Here is a 21,352-nt window from a genome sequence, read left to right as displayed (position 1 = left end):
GGATTTGAACCTAGATGGTCTGGCTCTTGTCAGTTAATCTCTTCTCACTGACCTCCTTTTAGTCTCCTCCATCAGGCCCTCTTGCTGGCAGTCCACCCCTCCAGGCAACCTTTTAAAATAACCTCACTTGTGGTCTAGGGGAAACATGCACCTTTGCCACCCCCTTCCTGGTGTTGGAGACTGTTCCCATCAAAGCTCTCTCTCTCTTCTGAGCCACTGCAGGCATGGGTGGCTCCAGCCACAGTCTCTCTTAGTGAGCGTCACTGTCCTTGAGTCTCCCAAACTTCCATATCTATCAAGTTCTCCCAGCAGTTCCCCCCAGGGGGACGGACGGAGATCTTGCAGCATGCCAATGACTCTATCTAACAATCTTCATTGCCAATTCTTAGGCTCCAACCCAGTGGTGAGCAATGGGCTAATATAGGCAGAAATGGTTGCCCAGTCATATAACACAACCTGCTTAGGTAATCTCTTCAGGATTTGGAAGTACTTGGTAACTAGGGTGTTTATCTTGGTATTGGGGCTTTGACCATATCTCTGAGGCAACAAGAATAAAGGTCACATTTAAAATCCTGATACTGCCTGTGCTGACTAAAGACATTGAAAAGAAAAAACAACATATATCAGGATTATTTGGATAAATTAATACTGAGAAATCTTTAAAGATGCCTGTTCTTAAGGAGTTCTGTTAGCTAAATAATGCATTAAGAAAATAACCATAAACTCTCAGAATTGGAAGGGATTTTTAAACTCATTCAATTATGTATCAGTTGCTAAGATATTTCTAAGCTCTTACCGGTCCATGCTTGAACACCCTAATGATGAGAAACTCACCAACTCTTCAACAGTTTGTGCCCATCTGGGACTGCTTCCAACCATCAGTCATCATACGAAAGTCAAAATTGCCTCTTTAAGGTTTCCACCCCTTGATCTTAATTTGATCCCTTGACATCATACAGAACAAGTCTAATCCCCCTCTCACAGGACAGACTTCCAAACATGTGAAGCCAGAGTCACTCCATCTTCTATAATGTACTTTCTAATACCCAGTTCCTTCAGCCACTTCCTTTATAACAGAGCTTCTATTGTTATCTTGCTTGTCTTTTTCCTGAATAGTCCCTAGTCTGTCTATGGCCCACCTGAGGTATAACGCCTAGAAATGAAGACAGGATGGTCCAGGCAAGAGAAGAGGAAACATCTCTCTCCTTCAGCATGGCACACTTTTTGATTAATAAAACCTAAGTTAACATTTACGCTGCTGACTGCCATGGTACATGCTGATTTATACTATATTCACTGCCAACAACATTCCCTTAAGTCTTTCCCAGGTGTGCTACAGCTAAGATATGACTTATCCTGTACACATGCTGTTGATTTTAGGACACAAGTAGTGGTCTTTACATATGTGCTCTTTAAAATCATTCTTTTAACACTCATCAAGTTCAACAAGCCTAAGATTTTAGGATCCTGTTTGACCATTTAATTTATCTTCTTTAACTTCATATCATCCCAAACTGTTAAGAGTGTCTTCAACACCTTTATCCAGATCACCAATAAAAAGGATTAAAGGAAAAGGTCAAAGACATCCCTAGAACCATCCCTCCATTTGACATCAACCTATAAACAACACTCCCGGTACCTATTCAATTAATTATCAATATACACAATGACACGTTTCATTTCAGCCAGAGGTGTACGATAAGAGACTTTGTCATGTCTTGTTCAAATTCAGATTTCTAGGTTCTCCACCCTTCCCAGCTCTGGAGGTCTGGATGCCTTGTTAAAAAAGAAATTTGGGGGACCTTCTCTTATGGTCCAATGGGTAAGACTCCATGCTCCCAATGCAGGAGGTCCGGGTTTGATCCTTGGTCGGGAAACTAGATCACACATGCATGCCTCAACTAAGAGTTCGCATGGCTCAACTAAAAAGTCCACATGCCGCAACTAAGAGCCCACGTGCCGCAACTAAGCCTGCATGCCACAACTAAGCCCACATGCCACAACTAACAGCCTGCATGCCACAATTAAAGATCCCTCATGCCACAACTAAACATGTTGCAGTGAAGATCCCACATGCCGCACCTAAGACTGGGTGCAACCAAAATAAATAAATAAATAAATAAATAAATTTTTTTTAAAAAAGCATTTATAAAAAAAGAAACCTTGCTGTGATGGGTGTTAAACCCATTCTGGCTTCTCATGAATAAGTGATGCTGCTTTTAAGGACTCACCAATCACTTATTTGTTAGTACATTACAGAATTGAGACCACGTTCGTCGTTATAGACCAGAGTTTATTGAAATTACTTCTTCCTCTTTTTAAAAGTTTAAGGGATCAGAATCCTCAAACTTCTCCCATCTTTCAGCCCTTCTTGGGCTCGCCATGTTGTCTCACAGATTCCTGACAGAGGTTCTGTGTGGTCAATTTCAAGTTGCCTCAGTACTCAGGGATTTAATTTATTCAGCTGAGAGACTTCAGATCTCTAATCGAGCAACTTGGAATTCTCTTTCAGTGACTAAAACAAATATTAACATTAATACAGCTAAAGCAACTGCGGCAGTGGTGGCGACGGCGGTAGGGCAGAGCAGAGCGGGGCAGGGCAGCCAGCCGAGCTTGGGGCAAGGGAGCCACGAGCTGCCAGCGCAGTGTCGCCAGTCCACCCACCTACCCTCTCCCCATGGCATGGCGGTGGGGAGGAGGCGAGAAACATAGCTACTATTCTATGTTGTAAAGTGGACGTCTTCTAAAAATTTCCTGAGAAGATGGTGGAGTACAAGGATGTGCACTCACTCCCTCTTGCGAGAGCACTGGAATCACAACTAAATGTTGAACAATCATTGACAGGAAGACACTGGAACTCACCGAAAATATACTGTACATCCAAAGACAAAGGAGAAGCCACAATGAGACGATAGGAGGGGCGCCATCACAGTAAAATCAAATCCCATAACCGCTGGGTGGGTGACTCACAAACTGGAGGACAATTATACCACAGAAGTCCACCCACTGGAGTGAAGGCTCTGAGCCCCACATCAGGCTTCCCAATCTGGGGGTTCCGGCAACGGGAGGAAGAATTCCCAGAGAATCAGACTTTGAAGGCTGGTGGGATTTGATTGCAGGACTTCGACAGGACTGAGGGTAACCAAGACTCCACTCTTGGAGGGCACACACAAAGTAGTGTGTGCATCAGGACCCAGGGGAAAGGTGCAGTGACACCATAAGAGACTGAACCAGACCTACCTGCTAGTGTTGGAGGGTCTCCTGCAGAGGCAGGGGGCAGCTGTGGCTCACCTCAGGGACAAGGACACTAACAGCAGAAGTTCTGGGAAGTACTTCTTGGTGTGACCCCTCCCAGAGTGCACCATTAACCCCACCAAAGAGCCTGTAGGCTCCAGTGCTGGGTCACAGGCCAAACAACCAACAGGGAGGGAACTCAGCCCCACCCATCAGCAGACAAGCGGATTAAAGTATTACTGAGCTCTGCCCAACAGAACAACACCCGGCTCTACCCACCACCACTCCCTCCCATCAGGAAGCCTGCACGAGCCTCTTAGATAGCCTCATCTACCAGAGGGCAGACAGCAGAATCAAGAAGAACTACAATCCTGCAGCCTGTGGAACAAACACCACATTCACAGAAAGATAAACAAAAGGAAAAGGCAGAGAACTATGTACCAGATAAAGGAACAAAATAAAAACCCAGAAAAACAACTAAATGAAGTGGAGACAGGCAACTTTCCAGAAAAAGAATTCAGAATAATGATAGGGAAGATGATCCAGGACCTCGGAAAAAGAATGGACACAAACATCGAAAAGATGCAAGAAATGTTTAACAAAGACCTAGAAGAATTAAAGAACAAACACCTAGAAAAACTAAAGAACAAACAAACAGATGAACAATACAATAACTGAAATGAAAAATACACTAGAAGCAATCAATAGCAGAATAACTGAGGCAGAAGAACGGATAAGTGACCTGGAAGACAGAATGGTGGAATTCACTGCTGTGGAACAGAATAAAGAAAAAAGAATGAAAAGAAATGAAGACAGCCTAAGAGACCTCTGGGACAACATTAAATGCACCAACATTTGCATTATAGGGGTTCCAGAAGGAGAAGAGAGGGAAAGGACCCGAGAAAATATTTGAAGAGATTATAGTTGAAAACTTCCCTAACATGGGAAAGGAAATAGCCACCCAAGCCCAGGAAGCGATGAGAGTCCCAGGCAGGATAAACCCAAGGAGAAACACACCGAGACACGTAGTAATCAAATTTACAAATATTAAAGACAAAAAAATTATTAAAAGCAACAAGGGAAAAACGACAAATAACGTACAAGGGAACTCCCATAAGGTTAACAGCTGATATCTCAGCAGAAACTCTACAAGCCAGAAGGGAGTGGCACAATATATTTAAAGTGATGAAAGGCAAGAACCTATAACCAAGATTACTCTACCTGGCAAGGATCTCATTAAGATTTGATGGAGAAATGAAAAGCTTTACAGACAGGCAAAAGCTAAGAGAATTCAGCACCACCAAACCAGCTCTACAACAAATGCTAAAGGAACTTCTCTAAGTGGGAAACACAAGAGAACAAAAGGACCTACAAAAACAAACCCATAACAATTAAGAAAATGGTAATAGGAACATACATATTGATAATTACCTTAAACGTGAATGGATTAAAATGCTCAAACCAAAAGGCACAGGCTCGTTGAATGGATACAAAAACAAGACCCATGTATATGCTGTCTACAAGAGACCCACATCAGACCTAGGGACACATACACACTGAAGGTGAGGGGATGGAAAAAGGTATTACAGGCAAATGGAAATCAAAAGAAAGCTGGAGTAGCAATACTCATATCAGATAAAATAGACTTTAAAATAAAGAATGTTACAAGAGACAAGGAAGGACACTACATAATGATCAAGGGATCAATCCAAGAGGAAGCTATAACAATTATAAATATATATGCACCCAACACAGGAGCACCTCAATACATAACGCAAACGCTAACAGCTCTAAAAGAGGAAATCAACGGTAACACAATAATAGTGGGGGACTTACACCAATGGACAGATCATCCAGACAGAAAAGTATTAAGGAAACACAAGCTTTAAATAACACAATAGACCAGATAGATTTAATTGGATATTTATAGGACATTCCATCCCAAAACAGCAGATTACACTTCCTTCTCAAATGCACATGGAACATTCTCCAAGATAGATCACATCTTAGGTGACAAATCAAGCCTTGCTAAATTTAAGAAAACTGAAATCATATCAAGCATCTTTTCAGACCACAACACTATGAGATTAGATATCAATTACAGGGAAAAAAGTGTAAAAAACGCAAACACATGGAGGCTAAACAATACGTTACTAAACAGCCAAGAGATCACTGAAGAAATCAAAGAGGAAATCAAAAAACACCTAGAGACAAATGACAACAAAAACACGATGATCCAAAACCTATGGGATACAGCAAAAGCAGTTCTAAGAGGGAAGTTTATAGCTATACAAGTCTACCTCAAGAAACAAGAAAAATCTCAAATAAACAATATAAACTTACACCTAAAGGAACTAGAGAAAGAAAAACAAACAAAACCTAAAGTTAGTAGAAGGAAAGAAACCATAAAGATCAGAGCAGAAATAAATGAAATAGAAACAAAGAAAACGATGGCAAAGATCAATAAAACTAAAAGCTGGTTCTTTGAGAAGATAAACAAAATTAATAAATTAGCCAGACTCATCAAGAAAAAGAGGGAGAGGATTCAAATCAATAATATTAGAAATGAAAAAGGAGAAGTTACAACAGACACCACAGAAATACAAAGCATCATAAGAGACTACTACAAGCAACTCTATACCAATAAAATGGACAACCTGGAAGAAATGGAGAAATTCTTAGAAAGGTATAACCTTCCAAGACTGAACCATGAAGAAATAGAAAATATGGAGAGACCAATCACAAGTAATGAAATTGAAACTGTGATTAAAAGTCTTCCAGCAAACAAAAGTCCAGGACCAGATGGCTTCACAAGTGAATTCTATCAAACGTTTACAGAAGAGCTAACACCCATCCTTCTCAAACTCTTCCAAATAACTGCAGAGGAAGGAACACTCCCAAACTCATTCTATGAGACCACAAACACCCTGATACCAAAACCAGACAAAGATGGCAAAAAAAGAAAATTACAGACCAATATCACTGATGAACATAGATGCAAAAGTCCTCAACAGTATACTAGCAAACAGAATTCAACAGCACATTAAAAGGATCATACACCATGATGAAGTGGGATTTATCCCAGGGATGCAAGGATTCTTCAATATATGCAAATCAATCAATGTGATACACCATATTAACGAACTGAAGAATAAAAACCATATGATCATCTCAACAGATGCAGAAAAAGCTTTTGACAAAATTCAACACTTATTTATGATAAAAACTCTCCAGAGTGTGGTCATAGAGGGAGCCTACTGCAACATAATGAAGGCCATATATGACAAACCCACAGCAAACATGATTCTCAATGGTGAAAAACTGAAAGCATTTCCTCTAAGATCAGGAATGAGACAAGGATGTCCACTCTCGCCACTATTATTCAACATAGTTTTGGAAGTCCTAGCCACAGCAATCAGAGAAGAAAAAGAAATAAAAGGAATACAAATTGGAAAAGAAGAAGTAAAACTGTCACTGTCTGTAGATGACATGATACTATATATATAGATAACCCTAAAGATGCCACCAGAAAACTACTAGAGCTGATCAATGAATTTGGTAAAGTTGCAGGATACAAAATTAATGCACAGAAATCTCTTGCATTCCTACACACTAACAATGAAAGATCAGAAAGAGGAATTAAGGAAACAATCCCATTCATCATTGCAACAAAAAGAATAAAATACCTAGGAATAAAATACCTAAGGAGGTAAAAGACCTCTACTCAGAAAACTATAAGACACTGACGAGAGAAATCAAAGATGACACAAACAGATGGAGAGATATATCATGTTCTTGGATTGGAAGAATCAATATTGTGAAAATGACTATACTACCCAAAGCAATATACAGATTCAATGCAATCCCTATCAAACTACCAATGGCATTTTTTACAGAACTAGAACAAAAAATCTTATAATTTGTATGGAGACACAAAAGACCCCAAATAGCCAAAGCAATCTTTAGGGAAAAAAACCGGAGCTGGAAGACTCAGACTCCCTGACTTAGGACTATACTACAAAGCTACAGTAATCAAGACAATATGGTCCTGGCACAAATACAGAAATATAGATCAATGGAACAGGATAGAAAACCCAGAGATAAACCCACACACATATGGTCACCCTATTTTTGATAAAGGAGGCAAGAATATACAATGGAGAAAAGACAGCCTCTTCAATAAGTGGTGCTGAAAAAACTGGACAGCTACACATGTAAAAGAATGAAATTAGAACACTCCCTAACACCATACACAAAAATAAACTCAAAATGGATTAGAGACCTAAATGTAAGGCCGGACACTATATAACTCTTACAGGAAAACACAGGAAGAACACTCTTTGACATAAATCACAGCAAGATCTCTTTTGATCCACCTCCTAGAGTAATGGAAATAAAAACAAAAATAAACAAATGGGACCTAATGAAACTTCAAAGCTTTTGCACAGTATAGGAAACCACAGACAAGACGAAAAGACAACCCTCAGAATGGGAGAAAATATTTGCAAACGAATCAACGGACAAAGGACTAATCTCCAAAATATATAAACAGCTCATGCATCTCTATAGTAAAAAAACAAACAACACAATCCAAAAATGGGCAGAAGACCTAAATAGACATTTCTCCAAAGAAAACATACAGATGGCCAAGAGGCACATGAAAAGCTCCTCAACATCACTAATTATCAGAGAAATGCAAATCAAAACTACCATGAGGTATCACCTCACACCAGTTAGAATGGGCATCATCAGAATGTCTACAAACAACAAATGCTGGAGACGGTGTGGAGAAAAGGAAACCCTCTTGCACTGTTGTTGGGAATGTAAATTGATAAAGCTACTATGGAGAACAGTATGGAGGCTCCTTAAAAAACTAAAGATAAAATTACCATATGACCCTGCAATCCCACTACTGGGCATATACCCAGAGAAAACCATAATTCAAAAAGATACATGCAGGACTTCCCTGGTGGCGCAATGGTTAAGAATCCACCTGTCAATGCAGGGGACACGGGTTCGAGTCCTGGTCCTGGAAGATCCCACATGCTGCGGAGCAACTAAGCCTGTGTGCCACAACTACTGGAGGCTGCGTGCCTAGAGCCCATGCTCTGCAACAAGAGAAGCCACTGCAATGAGAAGCCCATGCACCACAACAATGAGTAGCGTCTGCTGATCACAACTAGAGAAAAGGCCGCTCCCAGCAACAAAGACCCAACACAGCCAGAAATAAATAAATAAATAAATTTATTTTTTAAAAAAAGAAATACACATGCACCCCAATGTTCATTGCAGCACTATTTACAATAGCCAGGTCATGGAAGCAACCTAAATGCCCACTGAGAGATCAATGGATAAATAAGATGTGGTACATATATACAATGGAATATTACTCAGCCATAAAAAGGAACGAAATTGGGTCATTTGTAGAGATGTGGATGTACCTAGAGACTGTCATACAGAGTGAAGTAAGTCAGAAAGAGAAAAACAAATATCGTATATTAACTTTATGTGGAATCTATAAAAATGGTACAGATGAACCAGTTTGCAAGGCAGAAAGAGAGACACAGATGTAGAGAACAAGCATATGGACCCCAAGGGGGGAAAGCGGGGTGGGGTGGGGGGATGAATTGGGAGATTGGGACTGACGTGTATACACTAATATGTAAAACATAGATAACTAATAAGAACCTGCTGTATAAAAATTAATAAATATAACACTCCATTATAAAGCAATTATAATCCAATAAAGATGTTAATAATAATAATAAATAAATAAAATAAAATTCAAAAAAAAGGACACAACTAAAGCCACTCATTAGAAACCCAGGTTTGGGGGTTTGTGCTGTTGGAGCTATGCTGTGCCTCACAGGAGCACCAGTCTCACAGAAGATCTTCCAATGCTGTCTGCTCCCCCAAAGAAAGACTCTAGCACCACCAAATAGAAAAGTTACTAATATGGAAACAGATGTTCCTAAGAATACTCCTGGAAATGTATGGATATGAAACACATGCCACATATATTTAGTTATAAAAATAAAAAATCTTATTTTTATCTAGCAACTATTTATTTCCAGAAAGTGACTAAGTGCTGCAATCAAGTCATACCTGACTTAAAAAAAAACTGAGACAGATTGAGCTGTCTAACCCACAAAAGAAGTATCTATTAATAATTCAACTCCAATTGCTATGTATATTTCCTGGCAGGCTGGCTCCTGACTAAACGCACCAGCTTTATTTTCCTGATCGGCTTAGGACATACAGTTCTGCAGCACAGGAATCTTACCACTGAAAGATGTCTCATTTTTGTCTGGACTGGAATACATATCATAAGATGTTCTTTTGGATTACTCAAAGTAGCATACAGGTCTTTCCTATGCAACTTGACCAGATATTTAAAAAAAAAAAAAAAAAGAAATCAAAGCATCACCTCTGAAAAACTAGTATAAAACCAGGTTTAAAAAACACCTAGGGAAGTGGGTGATTCTACTCAAATGTGGATATTCGATTGCTAATTTCATTCCAATTAAAGTGTAACTGAGAATATGCATCTATAAAGTATAGTGCAGGTTTTGTGCTTGGCTTGTACTGCCACCTGGTGGTTTCCTGCTTGTACTAATATCAGACGTGTAAGGAATTTCCTGAATTAGCATTCACTTAGCAGTCTCTTTGCAGTATCACTGTCATTGACAAGTCAGTACTTCTGTAAGATCTCTAAAATGGTGGTGCAGAAGAGATTGCACATAAAGTCTCTGGTAACTAAGTTAAGACGAACCCCATCTTATTCAAACACATCATTTATATATAAATACAATAAGCATAATGATTAGTAAATTAATAATAATAAGTCTGCAAGAAAAAAATTTAAGCCCAATCACACCACAAAAGAAGAACAAAATGAAAGAAAGAGACAAAGTCTCTTTAAACATAGGCCTGCCGAGCTTTTAGTAAAAAATAAATAAGTAAATAAATAGGACTTCCCTGGTGGCACAGTGGTTAAGAATCCGCCTGCCAGTGCAGGGGACTAAGGGTTCGAGCCCTGGTCCTGGAAGATCCCACATGCCGCAGAGCAACTAAGCCCGTGCTCCACAACTACTGGGCCTGTGCTCTAGAGCCCAGGAGCCACAACTACTGAGCCCACGTGCTGCAACTACTTAAGCCCACGCGCCTAGAGCCTGTGCTCCGCAACAAAAGAAGCCACCGCAATGAGAAGCCCGCGCACCGCAACAAAGAGTAGACCCCACTCGATGCAACCAGAGAAAACCCGCGGGCAGCAACAAAGACCCAACGCAGCCCAAAATAAATAAATAAATAAATTTATTTAAAAAATATATATATATGAATATCAGAAAACCAAACTGGAAATTTAGGGGCTTGTATTTATGCAAATGAGTAGTGTTACAAAAATAGTTTTCATAGAATCCCTTAAGGTATTAATACTTCTTGATATATTTCAGAACTCATGTTTCTCTTTTGTGAAATTTCTCTTTTTGGTTTAGGTCCCACGGTGTTCTCAGCATTCAAATGATTAACATGAATATTTTATTATTAAACATTATATTTGTTAAATTATATCTATTATAAGACTTTGGCCTGTAGATACATGGAATTTCCCTTTAATTACTGAAGATAAAGAAGTTTTAAATTTTGCCAAATCAAGATTATCAATTAGTGTTTTACTCCTTCCATTTATTTATTTTTTTAAATAAAGATAATTTATTAATTTGAAAGGTAATACTTTCTCATGGCCAAAACAAGGAGTCTTTCTACTACATCACCATTCCTTGTAACCAGTTTCTTCCAGAAACAGTCGCTGATTGTTAAGTTTAGGAAGTCCTTTCTACAATCAAACAAATGTTTTCACTTAGCCTTTCTATTATTTGATTTTTTGTTCCATTTAATTCCTTAAACTACACAGGCCTTATTTTGATTTATATCAAGTAATACTCTTATTTTTTCCAAAATGACAAATCCCTCTTGCCAGTGACAGGTATGGGTCAAAGTCCTTCCTTCTCTGCTGATTTGTGATGCTTGCTTTAAGACACATTTAGATGTAACATACAGCAGGAACTGTTATCAGTTATATCTTCCATTCCATTGACAGTGAGTGCCTGCGCCAATACCACGCTGAGTTAATTACCTTATAAAGTTGAGAATGTTTTAATATTTAAGTTTAGAATATTTGTTTAACATTTAGTGTTAAGTAAGGAGTTAGTCCTCCACCATTACTCTACTTTTTCTAAATTTTTCTGGCTATCCTCATCAGTTTCTTATTCCAAATGAACTTCAGAGTAATTTTGTGAAGTTCCCAAACAATTTAACCAGTTACTTTAATAAAGAGACTCTGTGAGAATTGCTCTAAATTATAAATTATTTGGGTAAGAATTATTACCTTTACAGATAGGTTGTTAGTAGAAAAAGCAGGCTTAGTGATAAGCCTTCCAACGCTCTTAAGCTGGACCGCTTTTCAAGGAACAAACTGATGAAGAAACTCAAACTGGGTTTTGTGCCTGCCATGTGGCAGAAGGCATGCAGAGAAATTCCCTAATTCAGAATAATTTAAAATGCTGGATAAAATATTTAAAAATAACTTTCTAAATGCACGGCTGAGTTGGTTGAAAAATAAGGGAAGTCCTCAGAGGTCACACATAAGAGATAGCATGAACCCAAAGTAAGTTCTGGAGCTGGCATTTGCCTGGGACATCTACGTACCTATCCCTGATGGCTTGCGGCTTAGGCTTCATAGGGCCAGTTGGGAGTTAGGACATGAGGCCTGAACAAGTGGGAAGTAGAACTAATGACCCGTACATAAAGTTGTGACCCCTGAAAGGTAACACCCTCAGTAAGTGAATTAGGTATGGTGGGGGGGGGGTAGTGAATCACCCTACAGAGAGAAATAGTGGAGATAATTAACCCACTTATTATTAAGAAGGACAAAACGGGGGAAACGTTTCCCTTGAAAGTGACTAACACCAGCCTTCCCTCATGCAGGAGAGAGCACAGCCTATTCTATGTGGAATGGATGAGATGTTCTGACAGTGCTCCCAGGGTAGCAAGTGCCCCAAATGCCTAGCAACACCAGACATAAATCTTTTCTAGAGGAACACACCCAAATGATTACCACAACTTAGTTTCCAAGGAACATATGCTTACAGTTTAAAAACAAAACATAAACCTATAAGAAAACAACATGTGACAGTGAGTGGAAACAGTTAAGACAATGCCCATTCTTGACCTTGAGAATATCTAAATGAGTGTGTTTATATTTAAATATAAGTCTCAAATACACTTTTTGAGAAATAAAAGGGGGTACATAAGAAAGAAACAAAAGATATCACAAGTAACCTACATCTTTGAAAAAGAACCAAAGAGAAATGCTAGAAAAATAATTTCTAATAATTGACATTAGAAACTCAGTAAAGGATCCGGCTCAAGATAGCAATGTAAGAGGCTCCTAAGCTCATACTGCCACAGACACACGGAATCAACAGCTACATACGAAACAATTCCCTCTGAAGGAAATCCAGAAACTACCTGACTCTTACTCATTGGGCAAATGAGAAAAAAACCGCATCAAGCTAAGTAGGAGAAGCTGAGAAACAATCTCGCCATAAGCCCCACCCCTGGTGCAGCAACACCCAACTGGGAGGGAACTCACTACTCCCAGCTTCTTCCTAAGGAGTGAGGGATTCAGACACCCCCCAATCTGGTGCCCCAACTTTTAAGACCTCCACCTGAGACACAGGTGCCCTAAAGACCAGCGGGGCTTGCATCCGTAAGACCTACAAGGCCATAGGGATCTAAAAGATAGTTCCTAAAGGGCTCCCACAGACTCACAATGGCTAACCCCCCAGGCCCAGCACAGAACCAGCAGACTGAAACCTGCCCAGTCTTTCCAGAAAAGAGGCCTATTTTCATACTCTGATAGCTATGACCTGAGGGGTAGGCTTCTAATCTAACACATATCAAGGGGCCGACTGCATTTTTTGCTCCCTTCCCCTTACAATTAATGTTTTTGACATCGTATCTTACAACTTTTTGTTCTGTATATCCCTTAACTAACCATTGTAGATATAGATGATTTTACTACTTGTACTTTAACCTTCCTACCGCTTTGTACAGAGTTGATTAACTATGTTTACTGTATATTTGCCTTTACCAGTGAGCTTTTTCCTATTGTAATTTTCACATTTCTAGTTGTGGCCTTTTGTTTTTCCCTTAGAGAAGTCCCTTCATCATTTCTTATAAAGCTGGTTTGGTGGTGCTGAACTCTTTTAGCTTTTGCTTGTCCATAAAACTTTTCATGTTCCCATCAAATCTGAATGTAAGCTCTGCTGTGTAGAGTACTCTTAGTTGTAGGCTTTTCCCTTTCATCACTTTAAATATATCCTGCCACTCCCTTCTAGCCTGCAGAGTTTCTGCTGAAAAGTCAGCTAGTAGCCTTTGGTGAGTTTCCTTGTAGGAAACTTGTTGCTTTTCCATTGCTACTTTTAATATCCTCTCTTTAACTTTACTTTTTTGCCATTTTAATTAAAATGTTTCTTGGTGTGATCCTCTTTAGGCTGATCTTGTTTGGAACTCTATCTGCTTCCTGGACCAACAAATTTCAAAACAGGGCACAATGGATACATTCCTCGGAAGGATAACTTACCAAAACTGACTAAAGAAAAAACCTGAATGCTTCTAAAACCATTAAAGAAATTAATTCAGTAGTTTAAAATCTTCCTACAAAGAAAATACTAGATCGAGATACTTCTAAAAGCAAGGTTTATTTTTTAATTCTGACATTAAATTTTTCAGAGAAGAGGAAAAAGTTCTCCAACTAATTTTATAAAGCTAGTATAGGCATACTCCACAGAACATTTCCCTGATTAATGTTTTTCCAATAAATTAACTCTTGTATTTAATACTCCAACATCATATAACATATATATCATTCAAAACAACATTTCAACTATGTATATAGGAAATAATATATTTAGGACCCAAAACTCAATACATTTTTACCAATAACAACAACAAAAACAACAACAACAACAAAGGTGTGGGAAATGCCCTGAGTTACATTACAAACACAACTGACAATATGTTCTCAGCACCATGTGTCAGGAAATCAAAAAACACACTGAATATCAATGAAGGGGATATTCACATAGATGCCAGTAGTGATAAAAGAAGCACTAAAGTATCACCCTCAGTGTGAATCATTCTCTGCCACATTTCCATAGTGCCTTTCATATTTCATATTACCCTTTTTTCCCCTAGTTTTGTATTATGAGAACCAAAAAAGCTGAGGAAATGTTAAAGATTAATGAAAAAGAAGCAAACTAAACAGAAAAGCAGTAACAATGAAAGAGAATATGTTACTGCTGACAAAGCAACTATTTGTTAACAACTATATTGTTTGGTGATCAGGAAGCAAAGTTATAGACATTTACAGCCTAATGCTATAGTTTGTTATTTAATTGAGGTTTGTTTACTATATTTTAGTTACATTTTAGGAAGTTGGTTTGGGTTAACAAGTAACTCATTATAATTTTACCATTTAAAACGGAGGGCAATAGGCTCCCAATTAATATTTTTGCATAGAACATCTGATTTTCAGAAACAAATTACTAATATTAAGTAGATATCTGTATAATTCTAACATCAAAACTATCAAAGACAGTATGAGAAAGATAACCACAGTCCCCTCTTGTCCGTAAACATAAATGCAGTAATTCTAAACAGAATATTTTTTGAAATGACAAGTTTGGTTTCTTCCAGAAATGTAAGATTGGTTCAACATTAGAAAATGTATTAATGCAATTCACTTCATTAACACATTACAAGAAAAAACCGTATGTTCATCTCAATAGAGGCAGGAAAAAAACATTTAATAAAATCCAACATTCACTCATGATTTAAAAAAAAAAAACTACTAGCAAACTAAAAATAGGGCACGTCCCTAACCCAATAAACAACAAGAAATGCATTAAAATGTCATACACGTCATACATACATGCTGAAACTTTAAGAGCATTCCTTTAAAGCCGTGAACAAGACAAGGGTGTCTATTATCACTCTATTCAACATTGCCCTAGATGTCCTAGTCTCAGCATTCACACACACACACATGTGTGCATGCACACACAGTATAAGGAGAAAGGAAGAAAGCTTCCACAGATGATATGACTGTTTAAAGGGAAAATCCAAAGAAAATCTACAAATGCTTCTAAATTATAAAAAGTATTCAAATTATTTAATATCTATTGTATATTAAATCAGATCCCTAACACCCAACATAAACAAAATGTCAACCCCCTATGGATTAAGCACTTTAAAATGAAATGTGCACCGCTTATATGCAAAATCTTACTTATGCTTCTGATGAGAAAACTGGAATGGCACAAGGAGTGGGGTAAGAAAAACAGCTCACTTCTCACTCTCCACCCCTTACAGGGTGCATTAGTTTTCTCTTGCTGCCATAACAAATTAACACAAATTTAGCAGCTTAAAACAACACAAATTTATTATCACAGCTCTGTAGGTTGGAATTCTGTCACGAGTCTCACTGGGCTAAAATCAAGGCATCAGTAGGGCTGGAGACTTCTTTTCTGGAGACTCCAGGGGAGAATCTGCTTCCACGTACATTCAGGTGGTTGGCAGAATTCAGTTCCATGCAGCTGCAGAAATGAAGTTCCTGTTTCCTTGCTGGCTGTCAACTGAGGGCCATTCCCAGCTTCTAGAGGCTGTCTGTATTCTTTGGCTTCAAAGATGTTCCCCCTCCATCTTCACAGCTAACAATGGAAGGTTGAGTCCCTTTCCTGCCTTCTCTTCTGCCACATCTCTGACTCCCCACTTTTCCTCTTTGTTTTTTATCTCCTCATCTCATGGTCCCTCACGTTAATCATATCTGCAAAGCCCCTTTTTTACTATGCAATGGAACACATTCACAGGTTCTGGGGATTAGGGTGTGGACACCTTTGAGGGACCATTAGTCTGCCTACCATACAGAACAAGGAAACTGGGTCTGTTCCACGCTTGCACTAACACTGTATGTTGTTTGTACATCTTTCCATAATGTCTCTGCTCCAACAGGGTAGAAAATATCCCCCTTTTCTCACGTCCTTTCTGCTTGTGTTGGCTGAATTACTGAATTTTCCTTCCCAGGCTACGTGAGGTCGAAGCAGACAGGAAGATGAAGAATTTAGAATTAATTTCCTAACACCAACATTATCCAATAATTGAAACAAATGCCTCCCCTCTATCTGTTCTTGAATCATCCAGAGTTTAGGGACGAGTTACAAGGGGCAGATAGGAAAGAATGGGGTGGGAACAAAATTTCAAGCCATTAAAAGAAAAACAGCAGCATAGTTTCCCCTTCCTTAAGAACTCAACCCAAGAAGTTTCCATACCTGGGGTGGCAGTCAACAAGGAGAGTCTAGCTCATGAGAGTCATTAATTGGGTGTCACTGTGTACAATACAGTGTGAGATAATTCAACAAACCTTCCTTAATTCTTTAAACTAACCTATGTGGTACATAGGTAAAGGTATTACCGTGTAAAATAGGAACCCTGGGCTTAGAGAGGTGGTCATATACCCAAAAGCACAAGCGTCAAAGAGCTGGATCGAAACCTAGGTCTGCTGGCTGCTCAAGCCCAAGGAAATTTCCTCTCCCTGACTTTACCTAGCAAGAAGGCAAGATTGAAGTTTGTTATAATCCTCAAACGGTACCCTTCAAGTGTATTTAAATAACACTCTTTGAGGTGTCATTCTCCTTCCCCAACCTTTCTCTCCCCAGATGTTACAGAGAATTCCTAATGAAGGACTTAGAGTTATTTCCCTCCTTATTATCACACACATTTACTTCTGTAAGGTCACTGTCCCTACTGTCCCAACAGTGATGTTATCATTCAGGCCAGTCCTTGTGTGATGACCACTGGGCTATGGGCTTGAATTTTCTTTTTCTTTTCTTCTTCCTTCCTTCCTTTCCTTTCTTTCTTTCCTCTTTCTCTCTCTTTTTTTTCTTTCTTTCCTCCCTCCCTCTCTCTCTCTTTCCTCCCTCCCTCTTTCTTTTTCTTTCCCTTCCTTCCTTCCTCCCTCTCTTTCTTCCCCTCCCTCCCTCTCTTTCTTTCTGCAATAAGCTTCAAAGAAACAAAGAAAGGTGCTGGGATGTGGTCTCTGGGTGAGTCTCTATAGGACTCACAGGTGCAAGGTGACCCAGGTGCTACCACACAGCCCGAATCACCGCAGTCTTTATCCCTTCAAGGAGTTATGGGTATCAGCAAGAAAGTAATTAACTACCTCTGCTTTCTTTCGGTGGTAATAATCAATTCTAAACTTCCAGCATAAAATCCCAACTCCTTACCACAGGTACAAAGCCCTACATGATTCGCTCCTGCCTGTCTCTTCCGCAGCCTCTGACGCCATCTTACACTCCACACGCGGCTCCAGCCACGCTGGCCGAGGTCTAGCTTCTGAGCACCTGAAAGGTGACTAGTCTGAACTGAAAGGTACTGAAAGTATAAAATACACACTGGATTTTGAAGACCTAGTAGGAATAAAAGAATGCAAGGTATATTCCTGATAATTTTATAGTGACCAAATGTTGAAACGGTTATACTTAGCACATGTTGAGTTTCTCTTAATTTAACTTGTTCCTTTTTAATGTGGCATTTCTAAAATTTTAAAATGACATTCGTGGCTCACACTAGATTCCTACCGGACAGCACGACTCTATCACATTTTCCCCCTCCTTTGTTTCCTTGGCACTTACACTATCTGGACTTAACAGTGTCCACGTTATCTGTTTAGTGTCTGTCTCACCCAACTAGAACGTAAGACAGGAACTCTGCCTCATTCACAGCGGATTCCCAGGCATTTAGAACAGCGTGAAGCACAGTAAGTACTCAATAAATATTTCTGGAATTAATGACCTTACTCTTCCTCAGCTGGAGACGGTGAGCTCTGTCTGTCCTCTCCCAGAACACGAGGTCTCAAGTCCTTTGGGCTACACCCGCAGCTCAGCGCTGACCATGTACTCTTGACACCGGGTGGAAGGGCGGTTGGGTATCCACACAGGATAAACCCTCCTCCTGCGCGGAAAAATTTTCCCGCCCGACGGCCCGGCGCTCAGCGAACTCGCGCTCCTCAGAACTCTTTTCCCCGGGCAGCCCCGCCCCTCGGCCCATCAATGGGCACTTCGCCCTCCGGCCGCACGGCGGCGTCTCGCCGGGGCGCGGTGGCCGATGGTACAGTCCGTCCTCCCCGCGCCCCTCGAGCAGTGGGTCCTTCCAGTCATAGAAAAGCATTGTGGGAAGGCTGCGCGCTCTTTCTAACCTCTCCTTGCTTTTGGAGTGTATGGCGGCGAGGGTTTGGACGGTCCCGGGCCTGTGGCCGCCTGGCCGACGGCTGGGGCGCAGGGCAGGAGCGCGCGGCCGCCCTTAGTCTAGTGAGGCTGGCGCCGCGGCCGGGCCGGGTCCGAGGCTCCCGGTCCTTGAACGCGTGGAGGGCAGCGGCCTGGTCTGGCCTCCGCCACGTTGTCGGTGAGACCTCAGAAAGCCCAGAAGCGGCCCCGGGTCTGTGTTCCCACGCCAGGAGATGCGGCGAGGGGGGGTGAGGGCTTTGGGGTCGATTGGTCATCGACTGTATGTCAGGGAATTTTTAATAGAAGCGGGGCTTTCTTGCGTGTGACAGGGAAAGGCCTCACTGTATAACGGCACGTATGCCTACCTTGTCACGGTGGGAAATCAGGTCAACGCAGAAGTGCCATTTCAGATTTAGATCTTGATAACTATGTCCTGGTGCAGAACTTGGCGGAAATCGAATGACCATCACCAGCTCTGCAGGCGAGTTTTCGTGTTCCTGCAGAAAAGACCAGTTGCCTGGACATTTTAAGGTTTCAGCCATTTGAAAGACTTTAATTCGGTGTTCGTTACCTAGTCGGATGTTGAGTCGTAAAGGAAACTGTAGAGCTGGGCTTAGTTCCTCTCCCATCTCATCAACGCAACAGTTCATCTCAGCCAGCTGTTTTGGGGTCCGCAGCTTTGTGCCACACAGCATTCCTTAACGCGGTTTTCTTGCCGCCTTTGTGTTGCCCGTTCACTTTTGGAAACTAGTGGATGAGGTGTCAAAAAAGGCGAAAACCAAACACTTGTGTAGCCTTTTCCTGCCCTAGTATTTGACATCTTTGGTGTAGGAGCTGCACAAGTAACAGTTATACTGCTTTATTATGTACACATGTGGTTTTGATTCTGCCAACGTTAAGTGTATGTTTCTCTTAACAGGTTTTAATTTTCGTTCAGGTGAAAGATGGACGCTTGAAGCATAGACTGATGCTAGCTGACTACTTACTATCTGGGAGCACAAAGATGACCTAAGGTAGGGTTATAGTTTTGAATTAGAAGTTGTCATACAGCAGTTATTTGTGATGTGAATTTTATCTTTCTAGATTGGGGGGCCTTCTCTAGTGGGTATTAGTTTAAATTAGTTATTAAGGGTTCACTGGTATTAGTACTGCTGCATCTGTAAACAAATTGTTAACTGCAAATGGGATAGCTTCTTCCCAGCTTGTCATGAAATCTTTACATGATTTTATGTGAATTGTAAAAAAACCACTTGCCAGATCTCAGGCATGTTTTATGTTGACATTTAAAGTCCAGAAGTGCATAACTTATCCAGCGAAGAAGCATGTACTGAAAGTTTTTAAGATGTGGTGCATGTAAATGTTTGCCTGTCAAATTGAGTGCCTTATTTTTCCTTTTAGGATGTCCTCGATGAGGAACTTGACAACTTGATCTTCGGGTGTTGCTTAGAGTATTTAAAATTTCCAGGATTGCTAAAAAAAAAGTATTGCTTTTGGGTAGTCCATAAATGTACATCTAAAACAGTGGGTCTATAAATAAAATAATTTAATGTGCTTCTTGGAGGTTTGTGTGCTAAGTGATTAACTGCCAGAAAATAGCATTCTTTTACTGAAGGATCATAGGGTACCTCCCTCTCCCAGCAACTTCAAAATTATGTTAAATCTCAGCTGTTAAGATTAACATTCAGTGATATTGATCACTGATAGCCTCATGAAATATAGGCTTATGCTAGGCTCCAAGGAGAAACACGTGCTTTCTTCTAGTGCCTCTTGCATGATGAAGTGAACTAGACTAGTTGGTTTCTAGGTCACAGGTGTGCTCTATGTTACTGCATTTTTTTTTTTTTTAAGCTAAAAGCAAATCTGCCTTCACTTTGCAGGAAAGAACGAATAGTGTATTCGGGCATTCAAAATATTTATTGAAAGCACTGAACTAGGAGCTGGGAACACAATGGTGCACAAACACAGTTCCTCCCTTTGGAAGCTTACCTTTGAATGGAGGAAATGTCATCACAATTTAAAACTTCGTGAGACAAGTTCCATGTATGATAGGATTTGACTGAGTCAGGGAAACCTGAGAAAGCAGTTAGGACTAAGGGTAGGTAAGCATTTATGCAAGGCAAAGCTGACCCCGTGCCATGTACAGAGGCCTTGAGCTAAAAAAATGGGTATGACCATAAGTCCAGATTTCTGACTGTTGTGTCCTCATTTAGGTAAGAGTTGAGTGCTTAATGAGGCTGGAAGGTGGCCATTATGGGAGCTCTGGGTGTTACACAATGAGGCTGAACAGGTAAGAGGCCAGACTACTTAAGGCTCTGTATAAATCAAGGGGAAATCCATGATGGAAATGCACATTTGCAAGAAAAGGGGTGCTGATGGGCCAGTTGGAGGCTACTACTACTGTCTATGTGAGAGATGACCACCTTGGACCAGGGTGGTGGTAAAGTTAAGGAAGAGAGATAGTTAAAACTATAGCAGACAGGAGTTAGTAATAAAGGATGTGTCCATAATGACTGCTAGGTGTGTAGTCTTGTACATTTGCAGATCCAGCTGGGGAGCAGCATTTTCAGCTAGCTCTATTTGAATTGCCTTAGAAATCTAAGTGACCCCTTGGTACTACACTGGTTTTTAGTCTAAGCTATAGAAATAAACCGTGGGAATAAATGAGATCCACTGGGGTAGCGGAAGAGGGCCTAGATTTGAGATACTCTTAATTAACTGGAGAGGTGGAACAGCGTGAGCTGCAAAGGACAGTCAGAATGGTAGAAACAATG

General features: G+C 40.2%; 2 long non-coding RNA genes and 1 other non-coding gene across 3 annotated transcripts in view; 2 read left to right on the top strand and 1 right to left on the bottom strand.

The window, feature by feature from the left end:
* LOC118892674 overlaps positions 1-18,352 on the bottom strand; it is a 249,420-nt gene extending 231,068 nt beyond the window's left edge. The window contains exon 1 of the long non-coding RNA XR_005019316.1: positions 18,156-18,352. This is a non-coding gene — a long non-coding RNA (uncharacterized LOC118892674). The remainder of the gene's footprint in view (positions 1-18,155) is intronic.
* A 190-nt stretch (positions 18,353-18,542) lies between these two features.
* LOC118892731 lies at positions 18,543-20,135 on the top strand. The gene is made up of 3 exons (XR_005019335.1): positions 18,543-18,759; positions 19,501-19,594; positions 19,980-20,135. It is a non-coding gene; the product is annotated as an uncharacterized LOC118892731 (long non-coding RNA).
* Positions 19,298-19,432, top strand: LOC118893718. The gene has a single exon (XR_005019567.1). It is a non-coding gene; the product is annotated as a small nucleolar RNA SNORA13 (small nucleolar RNA).
* Positions 20,136-21,352: the final 1,217 nt, after the last annotated feature.

This window comes from Balaenoptera musculus, chromosome 3 (assembly GCF_009873245.2).
Source record: "Balaenoptera musculus isolate JJ_BM4_2016_0621 chromosome 3, mBalMus1.pri.v3, whole genome shotgun sequence".
Taxonomy (NCBI): Eukaryota; Metazoa; Chordata; class Mammalia; order Artiodactyla; family Balaenopteridae; genus Balaenoptera; species Balaenoptera musculus.
The sequence above is the reverse complement of the archived record's forward strand: the minus strand, read 5'-3'. Positions and strand labels throughout refer to the sequence as shown.